This window comes from Geotrypetes seraphini, chromosome 6, assembly GCF_902459505.1.
Source record: "Geotrypetes seraphini chromosome 6, aGeoSer1.1, whole genome shotgun sequence".
Lineage (NCBI taxonomy): Eukaryota > Metazoa > Chordata > Amphibia > Gymnophiona > Dermophiidae > Geotrypetes > Geotrypetes seraphini.
In genome coordinates, this window is record NC_047089.1 from 253,121,330 (window position 1) to 253,138,551 (window position 17,222).

The following is a 17,222-nucleotide window of genomic DNA, read 5'->3' on the forward strand; positions in this document are numbered from 1 at the left end:
CGACCTGTGAAGTGGTTACTGATCATTTCTATAACCTACCTCAAGTTCTATCTGTACCCCTCTATCCCCTTATCCTCCAGGAACCTATCCAAACCTTTCTTGAAACCCTGTATAGAGTTCTGGCTTATCACCTCCTCCGGAAGCTTGTTCCATGTGTCCACCACCCTCTGGGTAAAAAAGAACTTCCTAGCATTTGTTCTAAACCTGTCCCCTTTCAATTTCTCCGAGTGACCCCTAGTGCTTGTGGCTCCCCACAGTTTGAAGAATCTGTTTTTATTCACTTTCTCTATGCCCTTTAGGATTTTGAAGGTTTCTATCATGTCCCCTCTAAGTCTCCTCTTCTCCAGAGAGAACAGCCCCAGCGTTTTTAACCTGTCAGCGTATGAGAAATTTTCCATACCTTTTATAAGTTTAGTCGCCCTCCTCTGCACTCCCTCGAGTACTGCCATATCCTTTTTGAGGTACGGCGACCAGTATTGAACACAGTACTCCAGGTGCGGGCGCACCATTGCGCGATACAGCGGCATGATGACTTCCTTTGTCCTGGTTGTGATACCCTTTTTGATGATGCCCAGCATTCTGTTTGCTTTTTTTGAGGCTGTCGCACACTGCGCCGATGGTTTCAGTGATGTGTCAACCATCACCCCCAGATCCCTTTCAAGGTTACTCACCCCTAGCCGTGTTCCCCCCATTTTGTAGCTGAACATCGGGTTCTTTTTCCCTACATGCATGACTTTGCATTTCTCTACGTTAAAACTCATTTGCCACTTATTTGCCCAGTCTACCAGTCTCGTTAGGTCCCTTTGCAGGTTTTCACAGTCTTCCTTGTTCCTAACCCTGCTGCAGAGTTTGGTGTCATCAGAGCCACGGTGAGACCTCATCTGGAGTACTGTGTACAATTCTGGAGGCCACATTACCGTAAGGATGTGCTGAGAGTTGAGTCAGTTCAGCGAATGGCCACCAGGATGGTCTCGGGGCTCAAGGATCTCTCGTACGAGGAAAGGCTGAAAAAATTGCGGCTATACTCTCTCGAAGAACGTAGGGAGAGGGGAGACATGATCGAGACATTTAAATATATCACTGGTCGCATCGAGGTGGAAGATGATATTTTCTTTCTTAAAGGACCCTCGGCCACAAGAGGGCATCCGCTGAAACTCAGGGGCGGGAAATTTCATGGCGACACCAGAAAGTATTTCTTCACAGTGAGAGTGGTTGACCACTGGAACAAGCTCCCAGAGCAGGTGATCATGGCCAACAGCGTGCCTGATTTCAAGACTAAGTGGGATGCCCACGTCGGATCTCTACGAGGGCAGTGTAAAAGTATTGCCACCTGAGTGTGATCTCTAGGAGGGTAGTTAGGGAGGGTTAATAGAGTGGGCAGACTTGATGGGCTGTAGCCCTTTTCTGCCGTCATTTTCTATGTTTCTATGTTTCCGTAAAAAAGCATTTCCTTAGATTACTCCGGAGCCTATCGCCTCATAGCAGAGTTCCCTTTCAAATGAAAGAGGCTCCCGTGTTTTCTTTGAACCTGATCAAAGACTGTTAATAGATAGGGAAGTGAAGTGATGTGAACACTCCTCCCCAGGAACTTAGTTCAGCAGGCAAATCTCTCTGATCTGTACCCATCTCTTCTCCTGCCAACTCCAGACTGCGCCCTCTCTCTTGCTGCACCTTCCGCTTGGAACAAACTGCCTGAGTCAACTATGTCAAGCTCCAGAGTAAAATCCCACCTCTTTGAGAATGGAGGTAAATAACCCCTCATCCTAAGCACACTGAGAAGCCCCCACTTGTCCTGTTGTCTCTTAATTTTAGATTGTAAGCTCTACTGAGCAGGGACCGTCTCTTAAATATGTGTATACCTATCAGCGCTATAGAAATGAAAAGATAGACTGTCTTTGTTTAGACCAGGCCATATTGTGACATCTGCCTCGATTTCTCGTTTGACGCTTCTTTTCCTCCCATGGTGGGGGTTGTAATTGATTGCTCGATAAAGTGCTTATTATTCCGATTCTGTAAAACTGAAATAATGAAAAAAAGAATATGGGCTTAGTGTGTTTTGACACAAAGACTTTCTAAGGCGACAGTATTTAAGGCATTTTTAAAATTATTATTTACATTACACTAAAATAAATTTATAGACCTCATTTTATGAACTTGAGTTCAAGGCAGCTAAAAAAAAAAAAGAGAGAGAGCCGAACAGTCTTCAGGAATTCTTTTTATGTCCTTAGCAAGATAAACTGAAGCCATGAAAAAGGTTTATGAGGAGAGGTTTGATGACCTGAAAATGTACGCCCTGGAGGAAAGAAGAAACAGGGGCGACATGATACAGACAAGTTGCATCTTTGAGAAGTATTAATATACACACAAAACTTTTCCAGAGGAGGGAAACTGATAGAACTAGAGAACATGAATTTAGATTGCAAGAGGGCCAACTCAGAAATAATGCCAGAGAATAGTTAAGCTCTGGAACGCATTGCCAGAGGTTGTGGTAAGAGCAGATAACGTAGCTGGTTTTAAGAAAGGTTTGGACAAGTTCCTGGAGGAAAAGTCCATAGTCTGTTAATGAGAAAGATATGCAGGAGGGCCGACTGAGAAATAACACCAGAGAATAGTTAAGCTCTGGAACACATTGCCAGAGGTTATGGTAAGAGCGGATAGCGTAGCTGGTTTTAAGAAAGGTTTGGATGAATTTCTGGAGGAAAAGTCCATAGTCTATTAATGAGAAAGACATGGGGGAAGCTACTGCTTGCCCTGGATCAGTAGCATGGAATGTTGCTATTCTTTGGGGATTCCACATGGAATGTTGTTACTCTTTGGGATTCTAGAATCTTGTTACTCTCTGGGATTCCAGAATCTTGCTATTCTTTGAGATTTTATATGGAATTTTACTACTCATTGGGTTTTGGCCAAGTACTAGTGACCTGGATTGGCCACCGTGAGAACGGGCTACTGGGCTTGATGGACCATTGGTCTGACCCAGTGAGGCTGTTCTTTTTCCACCGAAAAAGTGGCGGATGTCTGAAATGTTCTCCCACGGAAGGTGGTGGAGATGAAAATGGTAACTGAATTCAAAAATGCACAGGATAAACATAAATGAATCATATATGGAAAACATGGAACCAAATAAGCTTAGCGGTAATTATTTGATAACACAAGTAACTGAGAAACAAAGCCAGTGCTTGGCAGACTTTTATAGTCTCTGCCCTGAAAATGGCATGGAGAAATCAAGTATGCATAGAAACATAGAAAAAAAGCGGCAGAAAAGGGCTATAGCCCACCAAGTCTGCCCATTCCAAGTATCCTTCCTCCCTGAGTTTACTCCCTTAAAGATCCCACGTGAGTATCCCATTTTCTCTTAAAATCCGTCACGCTGCTGGCCTTTATCACCTGGAGTGGGAGTCTGTTCCAATGATCCACCACTCTCTCGGTGAAGAAATACTTCCTGAAGTCGCCATGAAACTTCCCTCCCCTGACTTTCAGCGGATGCCCTCTGGTGGTCGAGGGTCCCATGAGCCAGAAGATATCATCTTCTGACTCGATGCGTCCCGTGATGTACTTATATGTTTCAATCATATCTCCCCGTTCTCTTCTTTCCTCAAGTGAGTACAGCCGCAATTTCTTTAGTCTTTCTTCATACGTGAGATCCCTGAGCCCCAAGACCATCCTGGTGACCGTTCGCTGCACCGACTCGATCCTCAGCACGTCCTTTCGGTAGTGTGGTCTCCAAAACTGAACACAGTACTCCAAGTGAGGTCTCACCATGGCTCTGTACAACGGCATCATAACTTCAGGTCTCCTGTTGACGAAACCTCTGCAGATACACCCCATCATTTGTCTTGCCCTGGAGGAAGCCTTCTCCACTTGATTGGCAACCTTCATGTCCTCACTAATGATCACTCCTAGGTCGCGTTCCGCCGTGGTCCTAACCAAGGTCTCACCATTTAGTACATAAGTTCTACGCGGGTTTCTCTTACCCAGATGCATTATCTTGCATTTTTTAGCATTGAAGCCTAGCTGCCAAGTAGTTGACCATTGTTCCAGCAACAGTAGGTCGTGTGTCAAATTATCAGGTAATAAGCTTTTGCCTACTATGTTGCAAAGTTTGGCATCGTCGGCAAACAGTGATACCCTTCCTCTAAGTCCCTGCGTCATATCTCTTATGAATAAGTTGAATAGAATTGGGCCCAGGACCGAGCCCTGCGGCACTCCACTGATCACTTCCGATGCTTCGGATGGGGTACCGTTCACCACCACCTTCTGAAGTCTACCGCTCAGCCAATCCCCAACCCATGTAGTTAGAGTGTCTCCTAATCCTATCGATTTCAGCTTGTTCAGTAATCTTCGATGAGGGACGCTATCAAATGCTTTACTGAAGTCCAAATATACCACGCCCAGTGACTCTCCGGCGTCCAGTTGTCTAGTAACCCAGTCAAAAAAGCTAATCAGATATAGATTGGCAGGATCTACCCCTGGTGAACCCATGTTGGTGTGGATCACGGAGATTTTCTTCGTCCAGGATTGTGTCAATATGCTGTTTGATCAGTGTTTCCATGAGTTTACACACTATAGACGTGAGACTCACTGGTCTGTAGTTTGCTGTCTCTGTCCTGCAGCCCTTTTTGTGGAGTGGGATTACATTGGTGGTTTTCCAGTCCAAGGGGACCCTTCCTGTGCTTAGGGAAAGATTGAAAAGAACAGATAATGGTTCAGCCAGGACTTCCCTTAACTCCCTGAGCATTCTGGGGTGTAGGTTATCCGGTCCCATGGCTTTGTTTACTTTGAGTCTTGATAGTTCGTCGAAAACGCTACTGGGTGTAAATTCGAAATATTGAAACGGGTCTTTCTGGTTATCTCCCGTCTGCAGCTGTGGACCAGCTCCCGGCATTTCGCGGGTGAACACTGAACAGAAGTATTGGTTTAGTAGTTCTGCCTTCTCAGAATCTGATTCCGCAAAGTTACCGTCCGATTTCTTCAGGCGTACTATCCCATCTTTGTTTCTTTTCCTGTCATTAATATAGCTGAAGAAAGATTTATCCCCTTTCTTAATTTTCCGTGCTAGCTCTTCCTCCATTTGGAGTTTGGCCTCTCTGACTGCTGTTTTGACAGCTTTAGATCTGTCTAGATAGTCCTCTTTCGCCCCATCTCTGCCTAAATGTTTGTAGGTGATAAATGCGTCTTTTTTCTGTTTAACTAGGTCTGAAATTTCTTTACTGAACCATTGGGGTCTTTTGTTTCTTCTGCGTTTACTTACTGTCTTTATGTATCGGTCTGTTGCTTCGTGTAGTATGGACTTCAGAGACGACCACATGTCCTCCACATTGTCAGATTTTGCTTGTTTATGTAGCTCCTGATGGACAAAATCTCCCATGTGGTTGAAGTCTGTGCCTCTAAAGTTGAGAACCCTTGTTGCTGTGTTTGTCTTAGGGAAACCTTTCTTGAGGTTGAGCCATACCATATTATGGTCGCTGGAGGCCAGTGTGTCTCCTACTGAGACTTCCGTGACGCTATCTCCATTGGTGAGAACTAGGTCTAGTAACGCCTGGTCCCTGGTGGGCTCCAATACCAATTGCTTGAGACGTGCACCCTTTATGGAGTTTAATATTCTTTTGCTGCTACCCGTAGTCGCGGAGAGTGTGTTCCAGTTTGCATCTGGCATGTTGAAGTCTCCTAGTATTACTGAGTCCCCGCGCAGTGTGATGTTCTCTATGTCCTCGATTAATTCTATGTCTTTGTCCTCCTGTTGCCTGGGAGGTCTATATATCACACCAAGGTATAGGCATTTTTCATTCCCTCTGGCCAGGTTCACCCAGATGGATTCCCCAGTGTATCTAACATCTGTGATTCTGGTGGTTTTGATGCTTTCCTTAGTGTATAGCGCTACTCCTCCTCCCAATTTACCCACTCGGTCGCAACGAAGTAGGTTGTACCCTGGTATAACCATATCCCACCCATGCGATTCCGTGAACCAGGTTTCGGATATCGCTATCACGTCAAGATCGGCGTTTATTATCTCAGTCTCTAATGCTAGAATTTTATTGCCCAAGCTGTGTGCATTAACATACATAGCCCTCCATATCTGTGAAGAGTTTCCTTTATGAGTTAGTGTGGCTCCTAAATTATTAGTGATATTTCTCCCTGAATTATTGTGGATATCATTGGTACTTACCTTAGATTTGGTAGTGTGAGTGCGACTCGCCTCCTCAGGGTGGTTTCTTACTGCTCTGGGATATAAGTATGTACCCTCCCCCAACTTACCTAGTTTAAAGCCCTGTGGAGTAGGCGGGCCAATCGATGTCCAAATACGTTTCTACCTCTTCTGGTCAGGTGGAGTCCGTCTGGTCCCTGCAGTCCCTGGAGCGTTTCTCTGTGGTTCAGGAATCCGAAGTTCATTTCTGCGCACCATTCTCGGAGCCATTCGTTAGTCCGTTGAATACGCTCTTCTCTCGCTCTGCCTCTGTTTCTCACTGGAAGAATTGACGAAAAGACCACCTGTGCTCCTGTCTGCTTCAGCTTCTTTCCCAGCGCTCCAAAATCTCTGGGGATGTTCTCTGTGTCGTTCCTAGCAGTGTCGTTTGTGCCTACATGGATGAGAAACATGGGAAAATGATCGTTAGGTTTTAGAATTTTGTCAAGGCTAGTGGTGATATCCTGGATCCTGGCTCCAGGGAGACAGCAGACCTCTCTTGACTGTAAATTAGGCCTGCAAATTGGTCCCTCGGTGCCCCTTAGCATGGAGTCACCAATGACTACCACTCTTCGTTCCTTTCGAGGGGGTCGGTCTGCGTGTTCTGGATTTGACGTTGTGAGCTGGGTATCCTCATGAGCCTCTTCTGCTATTTCCTCGGTGGTTCCATCTTGTAGGATTTGAAATCTATTTCTGAGAGTTAGCTGTGGTATTGATGAGTGGCTATCCTGTTGAAGAGAAAAAGAAGAAGAAAAAGAAGAAGAGCGTGAGAATGAGGTGGGTTTATTTCACTTGCCCGTAGAGGAGGTTACTAGTTGCCAGGGGCCAGCATCTCCAATCATCTCCTGTACTCCAATTGTTGTGTTTAGTGCTGTAGGTTTGGGCGTGTCGAGGATGGACCTGTCGTGGGTTCTCTCTGTGATGTGTGACAGTTCCAGGATGGCGTCGTCGATGAAGGCCTCGTCATCTCTTATGCTCCTCAGGCGCTTAACCTCCTCCCTGAGGCTCAGTAGTTCCTGCAAGATATCTTCTTCCAAGTTTCCCAGCTCCTCTGTCTGCGTAGAGACTGTAGTGCACTCTGGGAGGGGGGGAAGGTCTCGGTCTGTACTGAGACCTCTGCCCTCTGATCCATGTCTCCCTCTGCCTTCTGAGTACAGACCTCGACCATCCCCTGAGTCCCTCTGGATGTTGGAGTGTCGATCTTGACTGTAGCTTTGGTACTCCGTGTTCTCCCCGCCATTTCCAAGTTAGAGGGATTTATTTCTGTAAAGAGAAAGGTTGAGATGTCAGAGAGTATGTAAGGAGAAAGATGAGGATAGAGATACTAAAGATATCAGAGGGGTTTTTTGTAATTTTTTTTTTATATAGGGTCTGAGAGGTTTAAGGGAGGATTAATTATCTGCCTGAGAGTGTAAGAAAGTGTATGGGTGTGGGAAGAAAGAAAAGAGGAAGGGTGTGATTGATCGAGTGGTAGAATGAAGAGTTTAGATTAGGCCCTTCTCAAGGCCCTTCGCAAAGGCGTTCTTGCTAAGGCGTATGCAGTGGCATAGCGAGGGCGAGTAGCTACACCCAATGCTCATAAGAACTCTATGAGTGTTAGGAGCAGCGCAGGTCAATCAGCACAGCTCACCGCGCTGCAAACTGCTAGCGCAATTTGATAGAAGAGGCTCTTAGTTTATTTTAGAATTTTAAATACTTTATATTTTATAGTTACTAAATTGTATTAGTTGATTTTTATGATTAAATTGTAATGATTTATTAAAATTCAATAAAAATATTTTTGGAAAAAGGAAAAAAAAAAGAACATCCCGAAAGTCAGATTTACAGCTATTCAACATATTGGCAATACGAGTCCAATAATCCCCGTATCTTACGAAACTGCACTGAGTTACATTTCTGAAGTTATGAGGTGATAGGCTCCGTAGTAATCTATGGAAATACTTTTTTACAGAAAGGGTGGTAGATGCGTGGATCAGTCTCCCGGAAGAGGTGGTGGAGACAGAGACAATGTCTGAATTCAAAAGGGTCTGGGATAGGCACGTGGGATATCTCAGAGAGAGAAAGAGATAATGGTTACTGCGGATGGGCAGAATGGGTGGGCCATTTGGCCTTTATCTGCCATCATGTTTCTATGTTTTCTATAACCATAAAGCTCTACGACATCACAATGCAGGTGTAAAGAGCCTTAGCCAATAGGAAGAGGAGATGCAAATGTTAAGAGCCTTAGCCAACAGGGAGAGGAGGAGCTAGTGGATGCTCTGGATGGGCCATGTGGCCTTTATCTGCCATCATGTTTCTATACTTTCTACAAAAAAAAGAATTAATATTTTTCAAACAATGTTTTAATTTAAATATTGATTAAAAACATCACAGTCAATATACCATACAAACTCATAAACACAGGATGTGATGGACTGTTAGAACTCTTAGATGATTGCTTAATTCAACTTAGGAGCACTGCTGGAGAATTCTAGGCATCCTGTGTTTATGAGTTTGTATGGTATATTGACTGTGATGTTTTTAATCAATATTTAAATTAAAGCATTGTTTGAAAAATATTAATTCTTTTTTTTTATAGAAAGTTTAAAAAGTTTTTGAAAAAATTAGGTATTATGAAGTAATACTCCCATTGTTGTGTGTGTGTCTATGTTTCTATAACCATAAAGTTCAATGACATCACAATGCAAGTGTAAAGAGCCTTAGCCAATAGGAAGAGGAGATTTAAATGTTAAGAGCCTTAGCCAATAGGGAGAGGAGGAGATAGTGGATGCTCTGGATGGGTCATTTGGCCTTTATATGTCATCATGTTTCTATAACCATAAAGTTCTATGACATCACAATGCAAGTGTAAAGAGCCTTAGCCAATAGGAAGAGGAGATGTAAATGTTAAGAGCCTTAGCCAATAGGGAGAGGAGGAGATAGTGGATGCTCTGGATGGGCCATGTGGCCTTTATCTGCCGTCATGTTTCTATGTTTACAGCAGCTACTTCTTCATATTTCCATACTAAGCAAACAATATTCCACCCTGCAACTTCTGATAACTCAGAATTATTTTCCCATTCAGATAGGATATGTTGTATTGCAAGGCCCATTAATATTTTCAACAACATAGCTTCAGATTTATCTAAAATTCAAGGTAAAGCCACAGATCTTAAGACTATGAGCTTATAGGAAAGTAATAATAATAGTTTATTTTTATATACTGCCAAACCATCAGTTCATGGCGGTTAACTGGGCATTGGAAATACAAAGTCAAAAGGCATTGATTAAGAATAGAAATTACATGATTCAGAATAATCAAACATTGAGCAGAGAAGTTTTCAGCATCATAAAACTTTAAAAATGAGAAATTTTGCAATTCAATGACAGTACAAATAATCAAAAAATCATATTGGAAGTTAGATGGGTTTATAGAATAAAGATTAACATCAATTCTGTATTTCATATTTTTTTATATAGATAAGTTTTAAGATCTTTCTGAAACTGATAATAAGTAAGGAAAGGGCAAAAAAGGAGTCAAACCTGAATTCATTACTCCAGCCTGGAATGCCAAGGTCCTATCCAAAAAATGTTTTGTAGCGGCATGCTTTTACTGAGGGAAAAGAAAACCAACCTGGTCTTCGGATGTTTTTCTGTTCTTGTCCAACAAAGAAAAATGGGGAGACCCAATGATCCACAGTGAAAACAATCCACCAATGAAAAGAAAAACTGTGGATACAGATGTTCTGGAGATAATTTATTAAACACTGACATATAAAACCATGAAAATTCAATTTAAAAAGTACAATGAAAAAAAATACTGTGATAAAAATCCAACCGGACACTACACAGTCTGTGTTTCGGCGAACACGCCTTCCTCGGGGGTCCAATGGTTTGCAACCTCACATATAAAGAATTGGACTGAAAACAGTCTATTGTCTTTAAACCTGTGAGCAAATAACACCGCAGACAAGCTGAAGTAGCAAAAAAATGCCCATCTGCAGTAACCATTATCTCTCTCCCTATTGGCTAAGGCTCTTAACATTTGCATCTCCTCTTCCTATAGGCTAAGGCTCTTTATACCTGCATTGTGAGATCATAGGACTTTATGGTTATAGAAACATGATGGCAGATAAAAGCCAAATGGCCCATCCACTATCTCCTCTTCTTCCTATTGGCTAAGGCTCTTAACATTTGCATCTCCTCTTCCTATAGGCTAAGGCTCTTTACACCTGCATTGTGAGGTCATAGAACTTTATGGTTATAGAAACATTGTAACATGATGGCAGATAAAGGCCAAATGACCCATCCAGTCTACCCATCCGAGTAACCATTATCTCTTTCTCTCTCTGAGAGATCCCACATTCCTATCCCTATTACAAACTAAAAATTTTGATCACATCACTCCTCTCTTAAAAAATGCTCACTGGCTCTCGATATCGTAGAGATAACATATAAACTTGTTCTCTTAACCTTCCAAATTAGATCATCAAAATGGCCTGATTTTCTTGATAAACTGCTTATACCATACTGCTCATTGAGCGCTCTTAGATCAAATGAACAAGACCTTCTCTCCATTCCATCGTTGAAGGTGATCAACACAAAACGCACTACAATTTTCTCAGTCCCAGCCCCCCAACTCTGGAACTCCCTACCTATTTACTTCAGGGAAGAGACCGTACTCTATAGATTTAAAGTCTCTCTCAAATGTTTTCTCTTCAAAGACACATTTGAAAGCTATAAGAACATACGTATAGCCTTACTGGCTCACGGTGGCCAATCCAGGTCACTAGACCTGGCCAAAACTCAAGGTGTAGCAATATTCCATGCTACCAATACAGGGCAAGCAGTGGCTTCTCCTGTGTCTTTCTCAATAACAGACTATGGACTTTTCCTCCAGGAACTTCTCCAAACCTTCCTTAAAACCAGCTACGCGATCCGCTCTTACCACATCCTCTGGCAACGCGTTCCAGAGCTTAACTATTCTCCGAGTGAAAAAAAATTCCTCCTAGTCTTTGTAATTTTTGAAGAAGTGAAAAATCGATGCACTTGTTCTACTCCACTCCGGATTTTGTAGACTTCAATCCTATCTCCCCTCAGCTATCTCTTTTCCAAGCTGAAGAGCTCTAACCCTTTTAGTCTTTCCTCATGCGAGAGGAGTTCCAACCCCTTTACCATCTTGGTCGCTCTTCTTTGAACCTTTTCTAGCGACACTATATCTTTCTTGAGATAAGGAGACCAGAATTGAACGCAATAGTCCAGATGAGGTCACACCATGGAGCGATACAGGAGCATTATGACATTCTTAGTCTTGTTAACCATTATGGCGTTAGTAATACTCAGCTTACTTTCGTAACAAAGAGTTTCTTAACTTTTATTTTCCTCATTTTTATTAAACCCTCCTTTCGTTAATCCCTTAAATGTCTCCTTTCCTATACAACTGTAGTTCTTCCCTCTTTTTCCACTCGTCTCTAGTTGGTCTAGTTTTAGTGAATGTCCAGACAGGTACAATTTTTTATGATGTATATCGCTTAAATAAAACTTGAAAACTTGGAAACTCAGTTTATATACGGATCTGGATTCGAGTCCAACTTTGGGTGCTCTTTACGGAATCCAGGGGAAATTGGGCTCAGGAAAACATGTTAGGGCCTCCTGACTTAAAGCACCAAAGTTTCTTTTCAACGCTGTTCAGCTTCAAGGTCTTATTTTCCTGCCGGAAACTTCTTTCTGTTCCCGCCATTTTTCAATGAGAATGTAAGCCCTGGCTCCAGAAGGTCTGTGAGGAGAGCAGAAATTCCTGCCCTACCTTCCTGCACCTGCCCAAGAATTTCAATTGTCAACCCTTGTTGGCCATTTTTCTCCAACATGCCAGAGTCTCCTTCTTGCTTTCATGTCTGAAGTAGTGAATGACACAGGAACACATTTTCCCGTCCCCACGAGTTCTTTTCCTGCCCCTGCTCCATTCCTGCAAGCTCTGTCCTCATCTGCACAAATCTCAAACACTTTAAAATCATAAGTGTCCGAGGCTTCTTCAGTTAAGGAAGAGCTTACAGGAATGGGGCCGGGACAGCAACAAAACGGAATGGGGAAATTGAGTTCTTGCGGGGCGGGGGGTCACATTTGTCCCTGTGTCATTCATACTTCAGACATGAAAGCAGGAAGGAGACTCTAGTCTGAAGCCTCGGGCCCACTGAGCAATAATGCAGGTTGACCCACAGCAGTTGAATTGCATCGAAAGAAGATCCAGGGAAATTCCAGTAAAGAGAGCCAGCGAGCAACAGTAAAAAATAACTGCGGTGAAACAAGCTGGCACCAAGATATTTCTGTGACTTTGCCTACTGCATGCTACATTTGTGGCATGTTCTGAAGTGTGGGCTACAGATATTTTCAATCAGTGATTCAGGCTCTATTCCAAGCCCATTTATGTGACCTTCGTGCATAAACATACACAAAGTCTGTATACGGGTGACCTCTGGCAGAGGATCAATATACTCCACCCTGAAGTTTCCAATGGGCCAAGGAAGGCTGTAGTATCTTTGCTTTGTCCCATTTTGCACAGGGGGGGGGGGGGCATCCAAGTTCAGCCATTAGGATGGAGTCGGATTCTGTATTGGTCACCCAAGGTTGGTCACACGGATCACAGATTAGTTAATCAGCTAATCAGGTCATAATCAATTCTTGGCTTAACAAGCTCTTAATTAGCAGTAATTAGAGCTAGATCTTCCCTGTATCCTATTCTATAACATTTGCCCTCTAAAGTTCATAGCGCAAACTCCAAAAAGGGTGTGGCCATGGGAGGGGAGGGGCAAGGGCAGGTCAGAGGCATTCCCGGAAATTAGACGCTATATTATAGAGTACCTGCGTGGTGCCTTATTGCGTACACCAGCCTTTGGCAGGCATATAAATGCTCACGCCCAAAGTGAGCACGAAGGCCCGGATTCTCAAAACGGCAACCAAACGGCTCCTAAGTGTTTTAATTGGCTATTAACAGTGCGATAATTGACCGCGCCATTGAAAACCAATTAAAAAAACTAATTAAGAATAAAAAAAAGTAGGCGCTGCAAGGTGCCTACAAAGAAAGGTGCCTGAATTGCATTTACACAGATGCTTACCAGCGCCGAACGTCAAAAGAGGTGTGGTCATGGGCGGGGTTGACATTCGGCACCGCTAAGCGTGATTCTATTTTGAAGATAAGGGTCAGAAACGTAGGCTGGTAAAACCCTGGTCTACACTTTCAGCGCCTAACTTCAACACAGGCCACGATTCTCAAAGCGGCGCCAGAGTTTGAGTGACGCGCGACCGGTGCCATTTTATCTGGTGCCGGCTGTTTTGAGAATCTGGGCAAAGGGCTGGATTCTAACTCCTAGACACCATCCGGCACGGTTGTCAATCAACCACTAGGCGTCATTTTAAGACATTCACCTAGCGGCGTCCAACTTGACGTATGCACGGGCTCCTTTTACAAGGTCATGGTAGCGATTCCCCCGTAGCAAATGCGACAAAGCCCGTTCAGTTGCTTTGGTGCATTTTCCAGGGGGGAACTTGCTACCACAGCTTTGTAAACGGGGTCCATTATGTTAAGGGCTAGTGTATTAGGTTACGGTTTTCTTGGTCTAATTTACCACTGACCTACTGATACCTAAGTCATGCCACGCCTATTCTGTGCCCTTAACTACACCTACTTCTCGGGTAGGGGGAGGTAGGCACCTCGGTTTAGGCATTGGTAGGCAGAGTGCCAAGTTCCACACAGAACTCATAATTAATTGTTTTGGGGTTTTTTTTTAATTAGCTTTTAATGGCATGGCCAATTACCATGCCAGTTAAGAAATTTGGGGCTCTGTGTGGAACTCAGCTAGGCACCTAGTCTAGGATTACCAGATTTTCCATTTGGAAAATCCAGACCTCTACACATGCCCCAGTTCCACCCATCTGCGTCCCATCACGCCCCCAATCCCGCCCTAGCCGTACCCCCCTCCCCTGCTGCCTGCTTTCATCAGGCAGGAGGGTATCTGCGCATGCAAGGATGCCCTCCTGCCCGACGGCGATTTGATAGAAGCTTTTCAAAACCCGGACGTCTGGTAAGCCTAGTCTAGGTGCATTTATAGAACAGGGGTTGAAATGCACATTAAGTTAGTACTTTTTTAAGGTCGTTCCGCACAAAGCATCCTTTCCTGAATAGTAGCTTAGCGCAGATCAACCAGAGAGTGTAAGTAGTCATTTTACGAGGGTTCTTCAAAAAATGTCCGCACTTTCATATTTTCGCAGGAAATGGTTGGGGGCGGGAGAAGTGGTAAAGAGGGCGTGACGTAGAATGTCATGTGACTAGTCAGTCAGGCAAAACAGGGTGACTGTGTGGAAAAGTGATGTAATTTGGTTTTCAGATATCTAATAAATTCTGTTAAAAAAATAAATAAATAAATAAAAGTGCGGAAACTTTTTGAAGATCCCTGGTAAAAAAAAATAAAAAATAAAAATGCACATGAGAACAGTTTCACTATGGGTATTACACCTCTAGGTGGCAGTGCTTACCCATGTACTTACAAGCCATGGAATTTTACCATCCTGGAAGACAGATTTACGAAGCCACTCACATGCAAATTTAAGAGCCTAGTTCAGGCTCTTTTTTTTTTTTCTTTTTCAGCTGGTTTGTAAGGCCAAAGAGAGACACACAATTGTTTTTACACACTTCTCAAAGTATGAATGGGGATGTGCAGTTTAAAAAAAAAATAAAATAAATAATAATAATAATTAATATATATATATATATATGTATTCCTTTTAAAAAAAATGGGAAGGTCACAGATATTTTATTGGAACATTGGTCCTTGACTTGGCAGCTGGGCTTTAATGCCAAAAAATGTAAGGTCATGCACCTAGGCAGCAAAAACCCATGCAGAACTTACACTCTGAATGGTGAGACCTTAGCTAGGACTGGGGCAGAACGTGATTTGGGAGTAATCATTAGTGAAGACATGAAAACTGCCAAGCAGGTGGAGAAAGCTGCATCCAAGGCTAGACAAATGGTGGGATGCATCCGAAGAGGTTTCGTCAGCCGGAGGCCCGAAGTTATAATGCCCCTGTACAGATCTATGGTGAGACCTCATCTTGAATATTGTGTTCAATTCTGGAGACCACATTATCAAAAAGATGTGCGGAGAATCGAGTCGGTTCAGCGAATTACCACTAGGATGGTCTCGGGACTCAAGAACCTCCCATATGAGGAAAGACTGAATAGATTACAACTATACTCGCTCGAGGAACGTAGAGAGAGGGGGGACATGATTGAGACTTTTAAATATATCACGGGCCGCATCGAGGTGGAAGACGATATATTCTTTCTTAAAAGACCTTCAACCACAAGAGGTCATCCGCTGAAAATCAAAGGTGGGCAATTTCATGGCGACGCCAGGAAGTATTTCTTCACCGAAAGGGTGGTCGATCATTGGAATGAACTTCCATTGCAGGTGATTAACGCCAGCAACGTGCTCGATTTCAAAAAGAAATGGGATATGTATGTGGGATCTCTAGCCGGGTGAAGTCTGGGGGTGGGTCATTAAGGTGGGCAGACTTGATGGGCTACAGCCCTTTTCTGCCGTCATATTCTATGTTTCTATGTATTTTAAAAGTCCGTCCATGCCATGCCCAGAACCTGCCCCCTTAAAATCTCAAACTACCACAGCAGATCAAAACTGTCCAAGCAAGTAAAGCGTTCGTCAACCACAATACATAAAAGCAACTTAAGAATTGCAACCCGAGAGGCCATTGACATGTGTTAACAACCTTTTTACATGTGTAAATATTGCCTAACCCTCAATTACCTCCTTCTATTTCTTAATTTATAACATAAGTAAATATAATGTAATACATATCGATTTTCATTTCAAATAGAATCACAATTATGATATTTCTTATTTAAAACTGGAACAAAATTGATTTGAGCCTTCAATTCAACTTTGAATCATGTAATTGGCAAAGAAAAAAAAAGGGGGGAAACAAAAACTGAGCTGGAGATTAGAATAAAACATGAGAAAAAAAATATTAATAATTCCTTTTCGGTATGGAGAAATCCTCAAGCAATATTACGTTAACAAAACTGCCTTGCAATAATATTAAATGCCTTTTTCTAAAGTGCTGCAAGTGGGATGTTAAATTATACACACAAGACAGGGGTAGGCAATTCCAGTCCTCGAGGGCCGGAATCCAGTCGGGTCTTCAGGATTTCCCCAATGAATATGCATTCAAAGCAGTGCATGCATATAGATGCCATGCATATTCATTGGGGAAATCCTGAAAATCCGACTGGATTCCGGCCCTCAAAGACCGGAATATGCATTGAAAGCAGTGCGTGCAAATAGACGTCATGCGTATTCATTGGGGAAATCCTGAAAACCCAACTGGATCCCGGCCCTCGAGGACCGGAATCATGTCGGGTTTTCAGGATTTCCCCAATGAATATGCATGACATCTATTTCCATGCACTGATTTCAGTGCATATTCATTGGGGAAATCCTGACAACCTGACTGGATTCAGGCCCTCGAAGACCAGAATCCAGTCGGGTTGTCAGGATTTCCCCAATGAATATGCATTCAAAGCAGTGCATGCAAACAGATGTCATGCATATTCATTGGGGAAATCCTGAAGACCCGACTGGATTACGGCCCTCGAGGACCGGAATATGCATTGAAAGCAGTGCGTGCAAATAGACATCATGCGTACTCATTGGGGAAATCCTGACAACCCGACTGGATTCCGGCCCTCGAAGACTAGAATCCAGTCGGGTTTTCAGGATTTCCCCAATGAATATGCATTGAAAGCAGTGCATGCAAACAGATGTCATGCATATTCATTGGGGAAATCCTGAAGACCCGACTGGATTACGGCCCTCGAGGACCGGAATATGCATTGAAAGCAGTGCGTGCAAATAGACATCATGCGTACTCATTGGGGAAATCCTGACAACCCGACTGGATTCCGGCCCTCGAAGACTAGAATCCAGTCGGGTTTTCAGGATTTCCCCAATGAATATGCATTGAAAGCAGTGCATGCAAATAGATGCCA